We start from the raw sequence: 21,533 nt of genomic DNA, 5'->3' as shown, positions 1-21,533 counted from the left end.
AGTAAACTCTTGTTCATGCAGACAGTAAGCTGTGTGCATGGTTTCAGTTCTCATTACTTACTTTTAGATAACTTATGAGTGTGGTAGGTCATATATGAAAGGGAAGGAGAGGAAGGGGGCTTTGAGCTAGTAGCTTTTTGTTAGTAAATTAGGACATGTGTGTGTGTGTGTGTACATATATCCAATTCATACATAATTGTACATATTCACAGGGTACAGTGATATTTTGATACACATACGCAACGTGTAATGATCAAATCAGGATAATCAGCATATCCACCACCTCAAACATTTATCATTTCTTTGTGTTGGAAACATTCAAAATCCTCTTTTATAGCTATTTGAAAATACACAATAGATTATTGTTAACTATAGTCATCCTACAGTATTAGATGGACCACTAGAGATTATTCCTCCTATTTAATTTTGTATCCATTAGCTAAACTCTACCTGTTCATCCCCCACCCTTCCCAGACTCTACTGATCTCTATTCCACTCTCTACTTCTATGAAATAAAAGATTTTAGCTTACACATATCAATGAGAACATTCAGTATTTATCTTTCTGTGTCTGGCTTATTTCACTTAATGTCCTACAGGCTCACACATTTGAAGCCCATACGTGTTTCCTCAAATGATGGGATTTCATTCTTTTACATGACTGAATAGTATTCCATTGTGCATACATACACCACTGTAAATTAGATTGTATTTTGTTTACTTATTTCTTTTTTATTGATACATAGTTGTACATATTTATGGGGTACATGTGATTCTTTGATACACGTATACAAAGGATAATGATTAAATCAGGGTATTTAGGATATCCATCACTTCAAATTTATCATTTATTTGTGCTGGGAACATTTTAAATCTTCCCTTCTAGCTATTTTGAAATATATGATAATTTATTGTTACCATTAGTCACCCTACTGTGCTATCAAATAGAAGTTATTCCTTTTACTTAACTGTATGTACCCATTAACCAACTTCTCTTCATCCCACCCACCCCTGTTCCTAGCCTCTGGTAACCAAAATTCTACTCCATTAGATCAAAATTTTTAGCTCCCACATATGACAGACAAAATGTCTTGAACTCCTAAGTTCAAGCGATCTTCCTGGCTCAGCTTCCCAAAGTGTTGAGATTATACATGTGAACCACCGATCCCAGCCTCTGTTTTCTTTTAAGATGTACGTTAAACTCACATTTGTTAGTTTTCTCCTTCAGCCAGAAGAGGAACACTGACTCTTTCATCTGCCACTGGGAGGTAAATTTTTCTTTTTAAATAAACCATGACTCCATTGAAATTCTTATTTAAACCAAGTTTATGAAACAATGTCTCTTTCAAATTATCAGGACTGTATTATGGGAAGCTTTAGAAGATTTGAAGCTCCTCCAACCCCAAACCAACTGAACCTTATTTGGTGACCTGAACCCTCACCTCTCTTCTGATTAGGCTATTTCTGCTTTGGTTGAAGATGTTCATGGATCCTGCAAGGAAAATTCAATTTCCCTAATGTCTTGACATTTCCTATTATTACGAAACTTCTAACTATAGTGGATCCTACTCAGGATAAATGTGCTTTTAAGTTTACATCCTGTCGTAGGTTATTATATAAAAAATAACTACAGGTATTTGCTAATTATATCTCCATTGTCTAGGTAATACACTTGGGAGAGGAAAAAAACATTGCTTTTCTTGTTTTTAGAGTGCTGGCCTTCCTCCCTCTGGCTCCCCTTGAGCAAGGGATGAAGCCATTTCTGGGGTTTGGCAAGTTAGCCTTATGGGCAGGGCATGTGGCTATTTGCTCATGCGACGTGACACTCCAGTAGGGTTGAGTTTAGCTGGAGTCTGGGAAGACCATTTTATAAGGGAGTCTCCGTTGCCGATTCAGTTTTAAGGAGAGCTTCTTCCACTGTGCAGGGCATAACAGGGTAACTGGCTCTACCCCAGTAAGGGCTTCAGTTTTAAGAAGTGCCCAGTACACTGCCACATGGTGCCTCGCTCATGGTGAATATATTTGGGCTTATGCTGGGAGCCACTTACAGCAAAAGCTGGTGGGTAGGTGTTTGCCTATCCATTTGGTCCAGAGGCGCCTGGAAGCAAATTCGGCATGGCAGAAAATTCTCATTGTAAGTCATGCCTTTGGAGCACATGAGAGAAGTAATAGCTTCCTTTAGTTTCTCTATTGTCTGTTGCTCAGGTCCCCACTGGAAAGCAGAAGACTTAAGGGAGACTCCATAGATAGCATCCAGCAAATATTGGATGTGAGGAATGTCATGGTGCCAGAATCCAAAGATTCCTACCACATGTTGGGCTTCCTTAATAGATTTGGAAGGTTGGAGCTCTAGGAACTTGTGTTTCTACCATATTCGAAATAGTTTGCCTTATGAGTTCTAAATGTAGCTCCCAAATTCAACCGTTGAAGAGGTGTCTTGTACATTATGGAGAAGCAGTTGCCTATACCCTCACAGTGAGGTGCTCACTCATGGCTGCAAGGGTCTGTGGGACAGCGTCTTGTTTATGTTCAGTGAAGAGGATGTCATTAATATTATACGTTCCATGCTTTTCATGATCTGTCATGTGCCTACATTCCCACCTCATCCTCTGCCTCCCCAGTGTGTACCTTTGCCGTAGTCACTGTGCTCCTCTAGGGAGCAATGAGTGCTACTGAGCAAACACATATACACGTGTCTCTGCATGTGCAAGGACCCTTGTGACAAACACATCTATTGAGAGTCACGATTCCATGTCTGTGGGTGGCCTCCCATGATAATCCTCTTAGTTTCCACTCTTTTGTTTGCTATTCTCTGGAGTCAGATGGATAAAGGTTGTTTCCCAGGTAACCAACCATGGATCTGAGCTGAGTGACCCAGTGCCGATGTGAAGAAGAATGTTGCCAAGACAACAGAATCCATACCCCTTTCCAGCACCGAGGCCCTCCTCCCTCTCCCTGCCTGCTTGGATCTCAGGTGAGAATGGGAATTTGCTGTGGCTAAGAGCGAGGGGACAGATGTGTGACAGAGGGTTCCAGGAGAGAGGAGAAATCTTGGGATCCCCTCAGAAGGGACTGGAGGAGGGACAAGTCACCAAGAAAGCCTGTTGCTGGGCACTGAGATCCTAGGAGACAATGATGACTATGAAAATGCAGTGTTTCTAACATATGGTTCTGTGATTTTCTCTAGCAGTACACAGAGCTATGAATATTTTCTGACTCTAAGCTCCAGGACATAGACCCTGGGAAAGAATTTGTGTCCATAAAGGGCAGTGGATCCTGGTATCACTTGTGGAGGGCAGCTGCAAGCCTAGAGGAGGCCCTGCTCACCTCAGCAATAACTCTCATCTGTTACTCCACTCTGTGTCTCTCTTCTGGTCTTCTCTTTCTGTGCTCTGTTGTCAGGGTCAATTTATAACAGGTTAAAATTGTCCTGGGTTAAAGGAGAAGAGGAGGCAAGGATGTCCCAATCCTCTCTTCCATGAACTGATAAGACAGTGGGCAGAGGGGGAACTGAAAGAGATGGTATGCAGAGACCACAAATTAACTTGCGCTTCTCAGACCTGATGGGGGTTTGGTGCGTTTACTTGCTAATGCCGATCTGATCTTCATTATGAGTGCATAACCTCTGTACTGGACAGTAAGGTGAGAAAATACTGGAGTTATGTCTAATCTGGTGTCAGCTGATGCTATCACGTGAATGGTCCATTTGTACAAATGCTCAGCCTGTTTTGCTGAAAATGATCAGTCTCCCAGATTTCTGCCCCATCTCCCTACTCCTTTCCAAGATGATTAACGGTGTGTATGGCTTTCGAGTCTTCATAGTGATAACGAGAAGGGGTTGATGACATCTTATGTTGATGGCAGTGTTCTCGGTGGTTTGTAAGGGAATCTGGTGCTCCCGGGCTCATTCGGCCTCGGCCCACCCATGCTGGCATCAGCAGGCCCCTCTGAATCTGGGTCTCATCTCCCTCCCACATCTGGGCAGGGCTGGCCACATCACAGCCTCAGCTGCAGGGTCACCAAGGCTCTATCTGGCTTATGCTTGTTTCATGGTAGCTCCCCAGGCTCTTGAATCAGCCACTTCCACAGTCCCCGTCTCAGAGAATGTAGCTCACTGCAGGAACCAAGATCAACTCCAAAAATAGAAATTCCTAAACTCCAGCCATTATTCTAACCAAGGAGCTCACTATTTCATCCTGCAAAAGTAAACTTCTGAGTCCTAAATTTCAGTTGGGAAAAAATCTCTTTATTTGGAACTCCCTTCCACTTCTCTGACACACCTGTCACATGTAAAATAAGGCCCATAGAAGAGAGACTGGGATGAGAGTCTCTTACCTGCATCTGACACTGTCTCCATGCCTTCTACTCCCCCATGACTGGAACAGAACAGTTGTTTATTTGCCTTATCTTTCATCTAGACATAAGGATTCCCATAGTAAATCCAGATCATAAAGGGAAGTCTTTAGGATTTGTACTTTCTCTTGTAGAATTCAAATTCATTCGGAATGTTTGAAGGAGATTGACTAACAGATAAAGAAATACAAAGTGGAAGGGATTACCAAATACAAGTCAATACACCATCAGTAGCAGGACAAGCTCTCTGTAAAAGTAAACTTGGAGTTCAAAGGGAGTTGTATTAGTCAGGGTTCTCTAGAGGGACAAAACTAATATATATATATATGGGAGTGTGTTAAGTAGTATTAACTCACACAATCACAAGGTCCCACAATAGGCCGTCTGCAAGCTGAGGAGCAAGGAAACCAGTCCGGGTCCAAAGCTGAAGATCTTGGAGTCTGATGTTCGAGGGCAGGTAGCATCCAATATGAGAGAAAGACGTAGGCTGCGAGGCTGAGCCAGTCTAGTCTCTTCATGTTTTTCTGCCTGCCTTACATTCTGGCCGCACTGGCTGCTGATTAGATGGTGCCCACCCAGATTCAGGGTGAGTCTGCCTTTGCCAGCCCAATGACTCATATGTTAATCTCCTTTGACAACACCGTTACTGATACACCCAGGATCAATACTTTGCATCCTTCAATGCAGTCAAGTTGACACTCAGTATTAACCATCACAGGAGTCATCACGCTTTAAAAGGGGCCTACAAGGTGCTGCATCAGCAGTTTTAATATGTGTGTCCAGAGAGCGTCACTTCTAAGCTCTCTCTCCCCACCATTGTCTGGCAACTTCTGAGATTACTTGAGCATCAGAGACAAACTATCCTGAAGCTTGTGGTGTGTTCGTGGAGTTACGGGGGCAAGCTTAGGTGTATGTTCATGTCTGTATTAGTCCTGAAGCTTTGTGGAGGCCTACATGACCTACTCATTAGCTAACATCTTCCTCATTCTCCCTCAAATTTATTGTATTTATGCCACCTAAAACATCAATAAAATAATTTTATGATTAAGAAGAAAAACAAGGCAGGGCAAAGAGGAGAGAAGGCAGGGAGCGAGATAAAGAAGGAGGGAGGAGAGTAGGCTTTGAGAAGGAGGGAGGTGTCACATGTACTGAAGGCATCTAGACATAGTATAAAAGGATGAAGATGTGATCATAGGGTTAGGCAATATGAAGGCCATCGGTGCCTTTAACAAAAGCACTTTTCTGTTGGGAGGTGAGCAGGTAGAAGCTGCATTGAAGAGGTTTGTAATGATAATGATTATAGAAGAAGGGAAGACAGATTTGCTGCTTGGAGCATCAGGGAAATGTGTCATTACCTTGGAGAAATATGGGATAAGGAACGGCTTTCTGTTTTACTACATTTTGTATAAAATGTCAGAAACAAGAGCAGGTTTGTAGATGACAGAAGAATTTGGAATAAATAATGTGACAATTCAGGAAAAAGGGATAATCACTACAAAAGTCCCTACCTTGAGAAGGTAGAGGGCATAGGATTCAGGTGAAGGGCCGGCCTCAAGTAGGATCCTGTCACTTCCTCCATTGGGGCAGCTGAGATTACAAGTGCAGGCCCACTGCTTTTGGGAAGTGGTGAGAGTTTCTCTCCAATCGCTCCTGTTTTCTCAGGGGAATATCAAGGAATATCATGAGAAGAGTTGGTGCTGGTCCTTGTGGGGGCTATTGTAGGGAGAGGACAGAGAAGGTACACTTGTGGAGGGTGCACATTGTCTGTCTACTTGGTTTCGGGGGGGTGGAGGGGGTTGCCAGGAGAGTAGGGAGGAGGGAAAATGAAGAGATGCGTTTGAGGAGGGAGAGTTACTAGTTTTGGGTAAGCTGGGTAAGGAAGGTGAATGGTGAGGAACGCGGTTGGGGTCGGTGGAGAGGAGGCCTCCTTGAGGCTGAAGGCCGTGGATGCTGGAGCATTGGAAGGAGGGAGCTATTAGGACTGGATTGGGTGCTGCCCCTGGTGAGATTGCGGGATGCAGGAAACAGACATCCTGAAGGGGCTTGGTCTTTCCTGAGGCCCAGAGCATTACCGCGCGGAGGAGACTTAGGTGGGGAGGAGGAGGCCCCCTCAAGACGGAGGGGAGCCGGCCGTGGCCTTGTCAGCCCCGGGGGCGCTGAGGTCGCTGGGGGGGGATCCGCGGTGTGAGGGGTGAGAGGATGACAGAGCGTGTGTCACATGAGAAGCGTGTCCAGGGGCTGGGTGGGAGGAGAGTGTACATGGGATTGGCACAGGTCTCGAACCTGAGGCGGCTGGGGCAGTCGTGTAGACCCTGGCCCTCAGCGGTCGCGAACCTGAGCCATCAACTGTCAATAGCAAGGAAGGAAGCCTGTGGCTGACCCTGAGACAGAGACTGGCGCCGAACTCCCCGGACTCCGATGCGCAGGCCCAGAGCCCGTCAATCCTAGGCCAACCCCGCCCGGAGGGCTGCTTTTTCCGATGGCGCAGGAACTTCCTGCTGGGTTGCTATGGCTCCGAGGGCGGGACTATGGGAGGCTGCACTCTACGGCTGGTTAGTAGGGGCCTGCCTGACCGGTACTAGTCTATTCTCTTGTCCTCATCTTCATTCCGCGTGGCTTCCTCAGGTAGCTCTACCAGCTCTTGGCCGAAAAGCAGTAGAAAGGATGAATTTTCTTTCGTGGTTGGTAGCGCTTCGTTCTCGTGGCCTGCAGGTGGCAATGTTGCTCCGTGGCTACACCCTACTCGCCTCTCCCCCCGCCCTTCTTGCTTGAAAAAACTGCCGCGGAACCTTTTTTGAGAGAAGAGGTTGGTTCTTAAACCTTCCAAGTCTTGCTTCTGGGGCTGCCTGTTTTTTAGGGGGTGAGGCGGGGCGGGTGGCATCCCTTAAGAAAACTCAGAGCTGATGAACAAAAACTTTTTGCTTTTGAAATTGGCATTCCTCTTGAGATGCTGCCTAAGTTCCTTAGCAACTTGTATTTTGACTTCTCTCAATCGTCTTGTCATTCTCTGTCCCCAGGTTGTACTGGGCTTTGTGGACCTGCTTTTATATTGATAAATACACGCATTCTTTTATTATGGAAGTCACTCAACCTCACTATAGAAAATTTGGAGGACAAATACAATGTAATAAAGAAAGCCAGTCTTACCCTCAGTCCCATCACCCAGAAATGACCACTGATAATATTTGTTTCCTTAGAGTTTTTCATTCCCAAAGGTGCATTTTAAACACGAGTTCATATTCCATCGTTAGTTCATCTTTTTTAAACTCAGATTTTTAGTGTGAGTTACCGTGCCCTAAAAATCATTTGAAAAATGCTTGAAAATTTTTACTCATTTCTCATTCTAAAACAATACACAGTCTAGATGCGTCGAAAAAATACTTAGTAACTGAAATGGAAAGCAAAAATAACCCTGACCCCCTATCTCATCGGTAAATGTAATCATGTTACCTTCCTAAGAACAGGAACTATGATTGTTCTGCTTTGTTTTTGCTCAACATTGCCTTTTCGGCAAACTGACAAGACTGTACAGGAGTGTTCTCAACATACAGTTTTGAATAAATGAACAAATACCTTATTTCTTCCAGATGTTTATCTTTGTAAATACAGTGTATTTTTTCATAAGCTTAGATGATACTGGATGAAACAACGTGGCTTCCCCCTCACCCTTCCATTTGGCACTTTATTGTGAGCATTAAATTATTACCATTTTGAAAAAAGTTTTGCTGGCTATTTTACACTCTACCCAGTTTGTCTTTTATTTCATTCTTGCACTGGAGGCAGGAAAGCATTGTGTAAACCGTGTATAATCTTATGTATGATAGACCAATGACCTCAACGCCAGTGCCCTCTTTGAGGAACTCCAAGAACCTTGGCAATTTACTGCTTCTTCCTGTATCACAGTTTCCATGTGAGTAAAATGAAGGTTATAATAGCACCTGCTTCTTGGAGGATGGTGGTCACCGTAAATAGCACAACAGGTTCTTAGTTCCTGGCAACTGTAGACATATAATTATTGTTGTCGTTGTCTCCAGTATTTGCAACAATGTGTGTATTAGGATTTTCAATCCATGAGACTGAGTTTGATAAAATTTACTCTTCAGATTTACATAGAGCTGAAACCTTTCCCTCAATTTCCCATTTCTGCCTTCTAGTAGAAAATTCATGCTACTAGTTTTTAGGGCGATTCAGTCAAGGAAATGTGTACAAGGAAAGCACATTGATAGATTTTCTTAAAGTTTATCCCGTCATTAAATGACAAGAATATTTTTGCACACATATATTTTTTACCATCTCTGATTATTTATAATAGATTTCCAAAAATAGATTTACTGGTTTGAAAGGCATGAACACTTTAACTCTCTTGGTGCATTGCAAGAAACACAATACCCATTTATATTGCCACTGACATTATGTGAGAATTCTTGTTCTTTTATACTCTAACTAGCATTTATCAATGTTTTAAAGATAATTATCTAATTATCTTATTGATTGTAAGTTATATGTCAAGATACTGATCTTCCATTCTGTCACATACATTGCAAATACTTTTCCTGGTTTTTGCTTCCTAAATGTGTAGTTTTAAGATGCATAGATAATTGTATTTTTATGTAGTCCTCTCAATCTTTTTTTGTATAACTTCACTTTATTATTAATAGAAGGTTGAAAAGGCTCCCAACCACCTGTCCTGTTACTTATTTTTATCCCCATTCTTTGTGATTTCAGTTTCCTAAGTTACAATTGGCCTCCGACTACTTGGCAAAATCTGAAAGGATTTCTTACTGACTAAGAGGCTGACTGAAATGGCTTCCAGATTTGTATTAGTTAACACACCTTTTAGTAGAACCAGGAGGTGCCAGAACCTGGTGTGACAAGGCCAAATGGGTCAACACAAATGAGGATTTAGGCTAACCTTGATGCCTTAGAGATACAAGAAGGTCTTTTAAATGGTATATTGAAGTTTATCCCTCTCACAGTTGCTGGGGAACAGTCTAACCCTATTGACAGGGATGGAATGAATCTTTATTATAAATCACTTTAAAGAATGCTCAGGGTTGGGCATTAATGCTAACATCACCATTGAAATTACCACCTTTTTGGTTAATAGCCCTAAGCCTGAAATATCAGCTGCTGTTCAGAAGCAGAAAATAGGCTGGCATGCCATACCCATTCATGAGTCACAACAATTAGTCCAGCATTTTGAGGATACCCTGAAAAACAAAGACAAAACTACATCCAGAAACTTGCAACACTACAACTTAACTTGAGGGAAACAAAAGACCCTCCACAAATACAACACAGATAGGCAAGAATACTTGCATATATTGGGAGGGGGATGTCACTATGCCTACAATTTTATTGCTTTGACCAGGACACAAGCAGCCCCAAAAGCTGCTCGATTAGAAACAATATGACTCCCAAGGAATCTGTCTTTAGTGTCTCCAATTGCTTTTGATTTAGCAAGGAGAAATAACTCTGTTAGTAAATGGCCATTGTATTAATCACGATTCTCCAGAGAACCAGAACGTGTGTGTGTGTGTGTGTGTGTGTGTGTGTGTGTGTGTGTGTGTATTTTAAGGAATTGATACATGATTGTGATACTGTCAAGTCCAAAATTGCAGGTAGGCCAGCAGGCTGGAGACCCAGGGGTTGACCTTGCAGCTTGTGTCTGAAAGCTATCTGCTGGCAGAATTTCCTCTTCCTTGGGGAACATCAGTCTTTTTTCTATTAAGATCTTCATCTGATTGGATGAAACACACCACCTACATTATGCAAGGTAATCTGCTTTATTCAGTCTATTGATTTAAATGGTTAATCTCATTTTTAAAATATCATTATAAAAGCATCTAAAGTAGTGTTTCTATGGCCTAGCTAAGTTGGCATATAAAATTAACCATCACAGTCATCTACTTTTTTATAGACATTGGAGCCACAGTCTTCACTGATAATTCCTCCCAATTTCCTTCCAACTTACCTTGAAGTAATAAAGAGATTTCAGTGGTGTGATTTACCAGTTGAATATATTCTTTCTCTTTACACCTTTCCCCACCTGTTTAGGTCACTTCACATCTTAACATGCCTTTCTCCTCAGTCTTTCCACCCAGTCCAGCCTATCAGGATAGGATGTTTTAGCGTGATGAGGAGTCATGATTAGGTGCATATCTGAAAGATTTTTTCTTGATCTCCCTGAATGGGATGACCCAATGTACCATCCTATGGTGACCTCCCTTTTCTATCCTGCACTCTGTTTCCAACTCTCTTATCCCTAGAATAACCTCAATTTTCTGATTTGCTTTTTTCAGTACCCCATATTTTCTGGTCCACATCATCTGCAGACATGGAATAAGTAAGTAATATTAAAGCCATGCAAGTCAATACTGACACCATAATTCTTCTGCCTAAATTGTCCCAGTATCTCCTAAAACTGTAAGTATTGGAAGGAATACAGCCCATTGTTGTAGATTTCATAGCTAAGGGCTTACTCATTCCTTGTACTAGTCTCTGCAGCACCCCTATCTCCAGATAAGAAGTCCAAGTGAATGTGAGTAACTCTATGAATAAAGATTTAAGGGATATAAGTTACATAATATACACATTTCCCTTAGTCCCCAATGCAAATATTATCCTAGCTTTTCTATCTCAAAATTGAACATAGTAGTAGGTCTCTCTTTAGCCTTTTTTAGTATTCCATTTTCCTTACTCCCACTGTCTTTTTGCTTTCACATAGAATAAACAATATGCTTGGACTGTGATGCTTCAAGGCTTCACTGAAGTTCCCTGATATTTCTCTCAGGTTTGTAAACTCAGATACATATAAAGAAGGGAAAGGCATCAGAGAAGAAATAAGTGAAGGTAAAGTAACTTTATTTTCCTTATTGATTGGTCGAACAGATAACAGTTTGTTCAAAATAATAATACCAATAATATAACCAGTTATGTATGCTTATATGTAAGCACATATGCTTATGTGTGCTTATGTATAAATGAAATGAGTGATAGCTATTATAGAAGGAACCAGAGGAAATAATTAGAATATTTTATTATTATGAGGTATTCAGACTACCCATGAAGCAGTATAGTGTTATTTGAAAGTGGACTTGTATTAGTTGTAAGTACATATTGCAAACTCTCTGGCAACCAGTAAAAAAAGTTACAAAAAAGAAATATAGCTGATATATTAGGAAAGGAGAGAAAATAAAATCATATAAAATGCTCAAAGCCACAAAAAGTAGTAAAAGAGTGGAAGACAAAAATCAGAACAAAGAACAAGGGCAAGGAATAGAAAACAGTAGCAAATATGGTAAATGGTAATCTAGCTATATAAATAATCCCTGTGAACATCAACCTTCGAAATGCACCAATTAAAAGACAGAGATTAACAAAGTGGATCAAAAAACAAGATGCAAATATATATTGTCTCAAGAAATCCCCAATGAATATGATGACACATACAGATTAAAAGGATGGAGAATTATATGCCATGCTAACACCAATCAAAAGAAAAGAATAACTATTAATTTCAGAGAGTAGACTTTAGTGCAAGGAAAGTTATCAGGAATAAAATGGGTATTCCAAATTATGAAGGGCCAATTATTCCAGAAGACATAACAATCCTTATTATGTATGTGCCTAACAAGAGAGCATCAACATATGTGAGGTGAAAACCAATAGAATTGCAAGGAAAAATAGATGCATCCACTATTACAGTAAAAGACATCAACATCTCTGTATCACAACTGACACATTCAGCAGGCATAAAACCAGTAAGTGTATAGGTGAAGTCAATAACACCATAAATCACCTGGTATGGTGGATATCTATAGACTACTTAATGTAACATTAACAGAATATACCTTCTCAAATTTTTATGAAACATTCACCAAGCTAGACTCCATTATGGACCATAAAACATGCCTCAACAAATATAAAAGAATAGAAATCATACAAAGTATACTCTTAGACCAAATGGAATTAAATTAGAAATTAGTAACAAAAAAGCTGGAAAATCTTCAAGTACTTGGAGAATAAATAACATAATTCTAAATAACACATGTATCAATGAAGAAACATCAAAGAAATTTAAAAATATTTTAAATTATATGAAAATACAATGTATGAAAATTTGTGGGATGCAGTGAAAGCAGTGCTCAGGGGTAATTTGTAGTATTGAATGCATGTATTAGAAAAGAAGAAAGATCTAAAATCTATAAGCTTTCACTGTAGGAAACTACAAAAAGAGGAGTAAATTAAATCCAAACTGAGCATTAAAAAAATAAAAAGTAGTACAGAAATCAATGAAAGTGAAAATAGAAAATCAGTGGATAAATCCATGAAGCCAAAAGCTGGTTCTGTGAAAAGATCAATAAAACTGACAAGACTCCAGCTAGGCTAGGGAAAAAAAAAAGAGAGGAAACAAATTACTAAAATCAGAAATGAAAGAGGGACATTGCTATAGATGCCATGGACCTTAGAAGAATAATAAAGAAATACTATGAACAACTCCACGCCCACAAATTTGATAATCTAGAGAAAATGGACCAATTCCTTGAAAGATACAATTTGCCAAAACTCACAGAGGAAGAAATAGACAATCTGAATAGGCCTATATCTATTTTAGAAACTGAATCAATAACAACCTTCCAAAACTAAAGCATTAGATCAAGTTGAGTTCAGCAGTGAATTCTGCCAGACATTGAAGAAAGAAATTTTACCAATTATTTACAGTATCTTTTAGAATATAAAAGCACAGGGAATACTGGATAATTCATTCTATGAGGCCATCATAAACCTAATACCAAAGACAGACAAAGACATTACAAAAAAGAAAATTAAAGACCAATATGTCTCATAAACATAGATGCAAAAATTCTGAAATTTTTCAAATTAAATCCTACAATGTATCAAAAGCATTATACATCATGACCAAGTGAGATTCATCCCAGGTATGCAAGACTGGTTCAACATTCAAAAATCAATTAACGTAATTCATCGCATCGACAGGCTAAAAAAGAAAAACCGCACAATCAAATCAATAGACAAAGAAAAAGCATTTGACAATGTCTAACACCCATTCATGATTTTAAAAAAAACTCTCAGTAAACTAGGAATAAAGAGTAATTTACTCAGCTTGATAAAGAACATTCACAAAAACCTGCAGCTAACATCATACTGAGTGGTGAGAAACTACAAGTTTTCCCACTAGATCAGGATTAAGGCAAATAGTTCCCCCTTATCACTGCTTTTCAACATCATACTGGAAGTCCTAGCTAATGTAGTATGACAAGGAAAAGGAATAAAAGGTTTGCATAATAGGAGAGAAAAATAATTTTTTTGTTCACAGATGACATGACTATCTCCGTAAAAAATTTAAAAGAATTGACAGAAAAACTTCTGGGACAGCTAAGCAATTATAGCAAGTTGCAAGATAGAAGAAAAATCAATCACTTTCATATATATCAGCAATAAACAAGTGGAATTTGAAAATAAGAGCACAATATAACTTACATTAGTATCCATAAAAATGAAATGCTTACATATAGATCTAGCAAAATATGTAAAAGATTTATATGAGGAAATGTACAAGTCTCAGATGAAAGAAATCAGAGAACTAAATAAATGTAGAGATTCCATATTAATGGGTAGGAAGACAATATTGTCAAGATGCCAGTTCTTTTCACCTTAATCTATAGATTCAGTGCAATTCCAATAAAAATCCCAACAGGGCGATTTTGCTGGATTTCCATGGAAACTGACAAATTAATTCTGAAGTTTCTGCTGAGAAAAAAATGTTGGAAGACTACCAAACTTTAAGACTTACTATAAAGCTGCAGTAATCAGGACAGTGTGGTATTGGTAAGAGAACAGACACTTAGGTCAATGGAATAGAACAGAGAGCCCAGCAGTAGCTCCAACACAAGTATATTCAATTGATCTTTGACAAAGGAGCAAAGGCAATACAATGGAGTAAGGTAGTGTTTTCAGCAAATGGTATTGAAACAACTGAACATCTACATGTAAAAAATGAATCTATATACAGAAACTACACCTGCCACAAAAATTAACTGAAAGTGAATCACCAACCTAAAAGTAAAATGCAAAATTATGAAACTACTAGAAAATAACATTGAAGAAAATCTAGATAACCTTGGATTTGGTGATGACTTTTTAGATATAATGCCAAAGGTACATTCTATTTAAAAAGTATGGGTAAGCTGAACTTAATTAAAATTTAAAATTTCCGCTCTGTGAAAGACACTTTTAGTAGAATGAAAAGATAAGCCACAGACTGGGAGAAAGTATTAGCAAAAGAAACATCTGATAAAGTAATGTTATCCAAAATATATAAATAACTCTTAAAACTAAACATTCAGAAAAGAGACAACTCTATTAAAAAATGGGTGAAAGACTTTAGCAGATACCTCGCCAAGAAGATACATAGATGGCAAATGAGCATATGAAAAACTGCTCAACATCATATGTCATCAGGAAAATAAAACTTAAAACAACAATGAGATGTCATTATATACTTATTAGAATGACCAAAATCCAGAACATTAGCAACACCAAATGCTGACAAGGATGTGGAGTGATGGGAACTCATTCATCGTTGTTGGTATAGCCTTGGTAAGGCAGTTTGGCAGTTTCTTACAAAATTAAACATATTCTTACCGTATGATCTAGCAATCAGACTTCTTGTTATTTACTCAATAAGTTGAAAACTTATGCCCACGTAAAAGCCTGCACATGGATGTTTATAACAGCTTTATTCATAATTGCCAAAAGTTGGAATCAATGAAGATGTCCTTCAGTATGTGAACAGATAAACTGTGGTACATCCAGACAATGAAATATTATTCAGTACCAAAAGTGAGGTATCAGGCCATGAAAAGACATGATGAAGGAAGCTTAAAATGCATAAAACTAAGTGAAAGAAGTCAATCTGAAAAGACTACATACTGTATTAGTTTAAATATTTGATAGTCTGGAAAAGACAAACGAAGGAGACTGTAAAAAGGTCAGTGGTTGCCAGAGGTTAGAAGGAAGGGATGATAAATAGGCAGAACACACATTTTTAGAGCAGTGAAATTACGCTGTATGATACTATAATGGTGGACACATGTCTTTATACATTTGTCCAAACCTATAGAATGTACAACACCAAATGTAAAGCCTAATGTAAATTGTGGACTTTGGGTGGTAATGTGTCAGAGTAGATTCATTGGTTGTAACCAATGCATTACTCTGGGAGGGGATATTAATAGTCAGGGAGTCTGTGAGTGTGTATACAGAGTTCTTCCTGCTCCTTTTTGCTGTGTACCTGAAACTGTTCTAAAAAATAAAGCTGGTTAAAAAAAGTCACATACCATGAAGTTTTAAGTTTATCATGTGGGTGAGGTTTGAAAGAATTCTGATGGGAGTATGTTTTTAGAAAATTCCTAATATCACTCTGTAAGGAACAGACAAGAATTATGGAGACTTCCTCTTTCAGGTAGGGAATATTATAAACTGCTTTATTTGTCATTGCTAAAATGTTTATCTTGGGAATCTTTTGAATATTTCTTGATGAAGTATTCATGCCTTTTTCTGAGACACTGGAATGTTATCAGATCCCTTCTCTTTAGCAAAATTACTCATGCTCATATTTTTAATTTGTTGGATAAAAATCTACTAAATAGGCAACTTGCATTTAGGAGCCATGAATGTCTTAGTCCCCTGGCACAAGAAAATATTATCAACTCTAACCATTAAACACTAAGGTGTGTGTTAATAAAATAAGCTGCAATATGTTGTGAATGTTTCTCAAGTTATATGTTGTGTATATTATACTGACTTCACCATGAGTCAGTATAGTTAACACAGTCTGATATTGAGTCTTTTAGCCAAGTCTTTCTTGCAGTATTCAGATGAACTTAAATAGAAAAATGCATCCCATCCAGAAACCATTTTACCACATCTAAAGTTTGTCATGAGGTCTTTCGTTCTCATTTTCTGAGCATGTTTTATGGAATACTTAGTGTATTACCATTTCACTAGGGTTCAATTTGAGTGATGGCACCATGTGGTATGAGTATGATCTCAGTAGTGAATTTATTTTGGGATGGCAGATGAATGTGGGCGTGACCAGAGCCTATGGGAACAGAGAATTGATTTTCCAGTGGTGAACAAACTGTTATGGAGCAGGCAGCTTAGGATGGATTATAGAGACTGTAGAGAAGACACCACCTGTTCATGTGGAGGCATATTTGGAAACTGATCACCAAAGAGAAGCTTATCTCATCCTATTTTGACTCTATTCACAGTTGACATTGACGTGCATGAGATTTTGTGACAAGGAAAAAATTATTTATCTAATCTCTCTATCTACTTACCTACATACCTATCTTTATGTATCTATCAATTAATCATCTATCTATATTGGTAAGTGGTAATGATAATACAGGACACCTGGGATACCTCTAAGTAGGGAGAAAATTTGAAATACAAACTTAGTGATAGCTGGAAGGCATTTCTTAAAAGAGGAGTAGTGAGTGATATATGTTTTCTATGTGAAGGCAATTGTAAAATGTGAAGTACATAAAATAACATTGTATGCAAGGAAAGATGATGATTATTTAGATATGGGGAAGTAATTACTGAAGAGGACCGTAAGTGGCCAATTCCAGCAGAAGCCAGTGAGTCAGCCATGGGATGTATTTGCAATTTGGATCATGTAAATGTCAAGATCAAAGTTCTGACAGCTTAAAGGAGGCGCAAATGAGGACTGCCTGTTTTTGTGATATCAGTTTAAAAACCAGAATACTGGCTTCCTGTTATCTGAGGTTGATGCAGGAGCCCCTGAAGAAAGAGACAAGTGTGGGGTAACCACTGGAATTCAGGAGGCCTTGACCACCATCTTCACATCAACAGATATTTACCTTATCCTTTCATGTGTGGAATCCAGCAACCATGCCTGAAAACACCAAGTACTGACCTCTATATGGGAGCATGATTAGGGAATTGTTTCATGTGATGTTTCAATGTGGGTTACGACATTCGGGTCACCATCTACACCATCTAGAGTAGAACGAGAGACATCCAAATGTATAGTGTTAATGGTGAGAATCTGGCAGTGTGGGGCTAGTATTTGTTCAGAGGACACAAGAATGCCCCACTCTTACCCTACACTGCTGTTCTGTCTCTTCCCAGGATTTTCCCTGAAGGAGACATGCACACAAGGACCTGGAATATAATTCACGGGACCAATTCCCATGACCCTCAATGCAGAGATCTCAAGCCAAGCTGGGTTGAAGCACAGGCCCAGACTCAAGAAGGAAGCAGGGTCTCTCCAACTCTCTAACTCTGCATCTTATCACCAGCTGACCCGTAGTGTGTGGAAAACGGAGTGCCAAATCTCCAGTGAGAAGAAAGGAATAGGGAGTAATGTGGCAGAGCCCAGCCTTCACAGGAGGCACTGGCTCAGCTTATCACTTTGATATTGTGAGAGAGAAGAGCATGGCCATGTCCTACATGCATGAGTGTAATGTTAGACGGTGGTACTGCTGATAGTGCTCCTGAATCTGACCCATCACATCAGTCTTCCCTTGTCCAAGGGAGGAGTGACAAAAGGGCTTTGGAGAAAAGCGTTTTCTGTAAGATTAGGAATACTGAAAAGAGAAACCTGCCCCTACCTCCAGTGACCTGGAACTATAGATAGAAACTGGTCTGAACATAGAGAAAGTAGGATGTGTGTAAAAAATTCGTTTTGCTATTAAAATCTCAAATATATCAAATCTGAAAACTTAAAATGTGGGCCAGTTGACAAAACCAAAGGTAAATTCACAAAAGGAAATTTTCAACAGAAAATTAAAAAGGAACAAAATATAGTATAGTATATAAATGCCCAAGATGTTAAGGTTTTTAATCATAGTGTTAATAAACTACATGCTTTGATTGACAATATACTGTTACACTCACAATATATAACAGGGTGAGAGGTATATAAATTTAAAAACAGAGAAAAATGACTTCATAAATTTATTAGAACATTTTTATTGTTTTAAAAATAAAGCACTGGAATTATTTTAAGAGCTTGTAGCAAAAAACATCAAGTGCTGCAAGAAAATATGAAGACAGATAAATTATATTAAATCAAATTGCAACCACCAGAATTAGCTGTTTGGGACACTGGGTCAAAATCATTACAAATATCTTTCTATTCACTTATGAAATAAATGGAGAGGGGCGGAGCAAGATGGCTGAATAGGAACAGCTCCAGTCTCCAGCTCCCAGCGCGAGCGACACAGAAGACAGGTGATTTCTGCATTTTCAACTGGGGTACTGGGTTGATCTCACTAGGGAGTGCCGGACAATCGGTGCTGGTCAGCTGCTGCAGCCCGACCAGCAATAGCTGAAGCAGGGCGAGACATCGCCTCACCTGGGAAGCGCAAGGGGGAAGGGAATCCATTTTCCTAGCCAGGGGAACTGAGACACACAACACCTGGAAAATCGAGTAACTCCCACACCAATACTGCGCTTTACCAAGAGTCTTAGCAAACGGGCACACTAGGAGATTATATCTCACACCTGCCCGGGAGGGTCCCACGCCCACAGAGCCTCCCTCATTGCTAGCACAGCAGTCTGCAATCTAACAGCAAGGCAGCAGCGAGGCTGGGGGAGGGGCACCCGCCATTGCTGAGGCTTAAGTAGGTAAATAAAGCCCCTGGGAAGCTCGAACTGGGTGGAGCTCACAGCAGCTCAAGGAAACCTTCCTGTCTCTGTAGACTCCACCTCTGGGGACAGGGCACAGCTAAACAACAACAACAACAACAAAAAAGCAGAAGCCTCTGCAGACGCAAACGACTCTGTCTGACAGCTTTGAAAAGAGCAGCGGATCTCCCAGCATGGAGGTTGAGATCTGAGAAGGGACAGACTGCCTGCTCAAGTGGGTCCCTGACCCCTGAGTAGCCTAACTGGGAGACATCCCCCACTAGGGCCAGACTAACACCCCGCACCTCACACGGTGGAGTACACCCCTGAGAGGAAGCTTCCAAAGCAAGAATCAGACAGGTACACTCGCTGTTCTGCAATATTCTATCTTCTGCAGCCACTGCTGCTGACACCCAGGCAAACAGGGTCTGGAGTGGACCTCAAGCAATCTCCAACAGACCTACAGCTGAGGGTCCTGACTGTTAGTAGGAAAACTAACAAACAGGAAGGATACCCACACCAAAACCCCATCAGTACGTCACCATCATCAAAGACTAGAGGCAGATAAAACCACAAAGATGGGGAAAAAGCAGGGCAGAAAAGCTGGAAATTCAAAAAATAAGAGCACATGTACCCCTGCAAAGGAACGCAGCTCATCGCCAGCAACGGATCAAAGCTGGACGGAGAATGACTTTGACAAGATGAGAAAAGAAGGCTCCAGTCCATCAAACTTCTCAGAGCTAAAGGAGGAATTACATACCCAGCGCAAAGAAACTAAAAATCTTGAAAAAAGAGTGGAAGAATTGATAACTAGAATAATTAATGCAGAGAAGGCCATGAACGAACTGACAGAGATGAAAACCATGACACGAGAAATACGTGACAAATGCACAAACTTCAGTAACCTACTCGATCAACTGGAAGAAAGAGTATCAGCGATTGAGGATCAAATGAATGAAATGAAGCGAGAAGAGAAACCTAAAGGAAAAAGAAGAAAAAGAAATGAACAAAGCCTGCAAGAAGTATGGGATTATGTAAAAAGACCAAATCTACGTCTGATTGGGGTGCCTGAAAGTGAGGGGGAAAATGGAACCAAGTTGGAAAACACTCTGCAGGATATCATCCAGGAGAACTTCCCCAACCTAGTAGGGCAGGCCAACATTCAAATTCAGGAAATACAGAGAACGCCACAAAGATACTCCTCGAGAAGAGCAACTCCAAGACACATAATTGCCAGATTCACCAAAGTTGAAATGAAGGCAAAAATCTTAAGGGCAGCCAGAGAGAAAGGTCGGGTTACTCACAAAGGGAAGCCCATCAGACTAACAGCAGATCTCTCGGCAGAAACTCTACAGCCAGAAGAGAATGGGGGCCAATACTCAACATTCTTAAAGAAAAGAATTTTCAACCCAGAATTTCATATCCAGCCAAACTAAGTTTCATAAGTGAAGGAGAAATAAAATCCTTTACAGACAAGCAAATGCTTAGAGATTTTGTCACCACCAGGCCTGCCTTACAAGAGACCCTGAAGGAAGCACTAATCATAGAAAGGAACAACCGGTACCAGCCATTGCAAAAACATGCCAAAATGTAAAGACCATCGAGGCTAGGAAGAAACTGCATCAACTAACGAGCAAAATAACCAGTTAATATCATAATGGCAGGATCAAGTTCACACATAACAATCTTAACCTTAAATGTAAATGGACTAAATGCTCCAATTAAAAGACACAGACTGGCAAACTGGATAAAGAGTCAAGACCCATCAGTCTGCTGTATTCAGGAGACCCATCTCACATGCAGAGACATACATAGGCTCAAAATAAAGGGATGGAGGAAGATCTACCAAGCAAATGGAGAACAAAAAAAAGCAGGGGTTGCAATACTAGTCTCTGATAAAACAGACTTTAAACCATCAAAGATCAAAAGAGACAAAGAAGGCCATTACATAATGGTAAAGGGATCAATTCAACAGGAAGAGCTATCTTAAATATATATGCACCCAATACAGGACACTCAAAAGCTAGCAGAAGGCAAGAAATAACTAAGATCAGAGCAGAACTGAAGGAGATAGAGACACAAAAACCCTCCAAAAAATCAACGAATCCACGAGTTGGTTTTTTGAAAAGATCAACAAAATTGATAGACTGCTAGCAAGACTAATAAAGAAGAAAAGACAGAAGAATCAAATAGACTCAATAAAAAATGATAAAGGGGATATCACCACCGACCCCACAGATATAAAAACTACCATCAGAGAATACTATAAACACCTCTACACAAATAAACTAGAAAATCTAGAAGAAATGGATAATTTCCTGGACACTTACACTCTCCCAAGACTAAACCAGGAAGAAACTGAATTCCTGAATAGACCAATAGCAGGCTCTGAAATTGAGGCAATAATTAATAGCCTACCAACGAAAAAAAGTCCAGGACCAGATGGATTCACAGCTGAATTCTACCAGAAGTACAAGGAGGAGCTGGTACCATTCC

General features: G+C 39.9%; 1 long non-coding RNA gene across 1 annotated transcript in view; it reads left to right on the top strand.

The window, feature by feature from the left end:
- The first annotated feature begins 2,870 nt into the window (after nucleotides 1-2,870).
- Nucleotides 2,871-21,533, top strand: part of LOC106995713 (uncharacterized) — a 74,426-nt gene continuing 55,763 nt past the window's right edge. Inside the window, exon 1 of the long non-coding RNA XR_013412701.1 lies at nucleotides 2,871-2,973. This is a non-coding gene — a long non-coding RNA (uncharacterized LOC106995713). The remainder of the gene's footprint in view (nucleotides 2,974-21,533) is intronic.

The sequence above is a fragment of the Macaca mulatta genome, chromosome X (genome assembly GCF_049350105.2).
Source record: "Macaca mulatta isolate MMU2019108-1 chromosome X, T2T-MMU8v2.0, whole genome shotgun sequence".
NCBI lineage: Eukaryota > Metazoa > Chordata > Mammalia > Primates > Cercopithecidae > Macaca > Macaca mulatta.
Note: the sequence above shows the minus strand (reverse complement) of the source record. Positions and strands in the feature narration are given on the sequence as shown.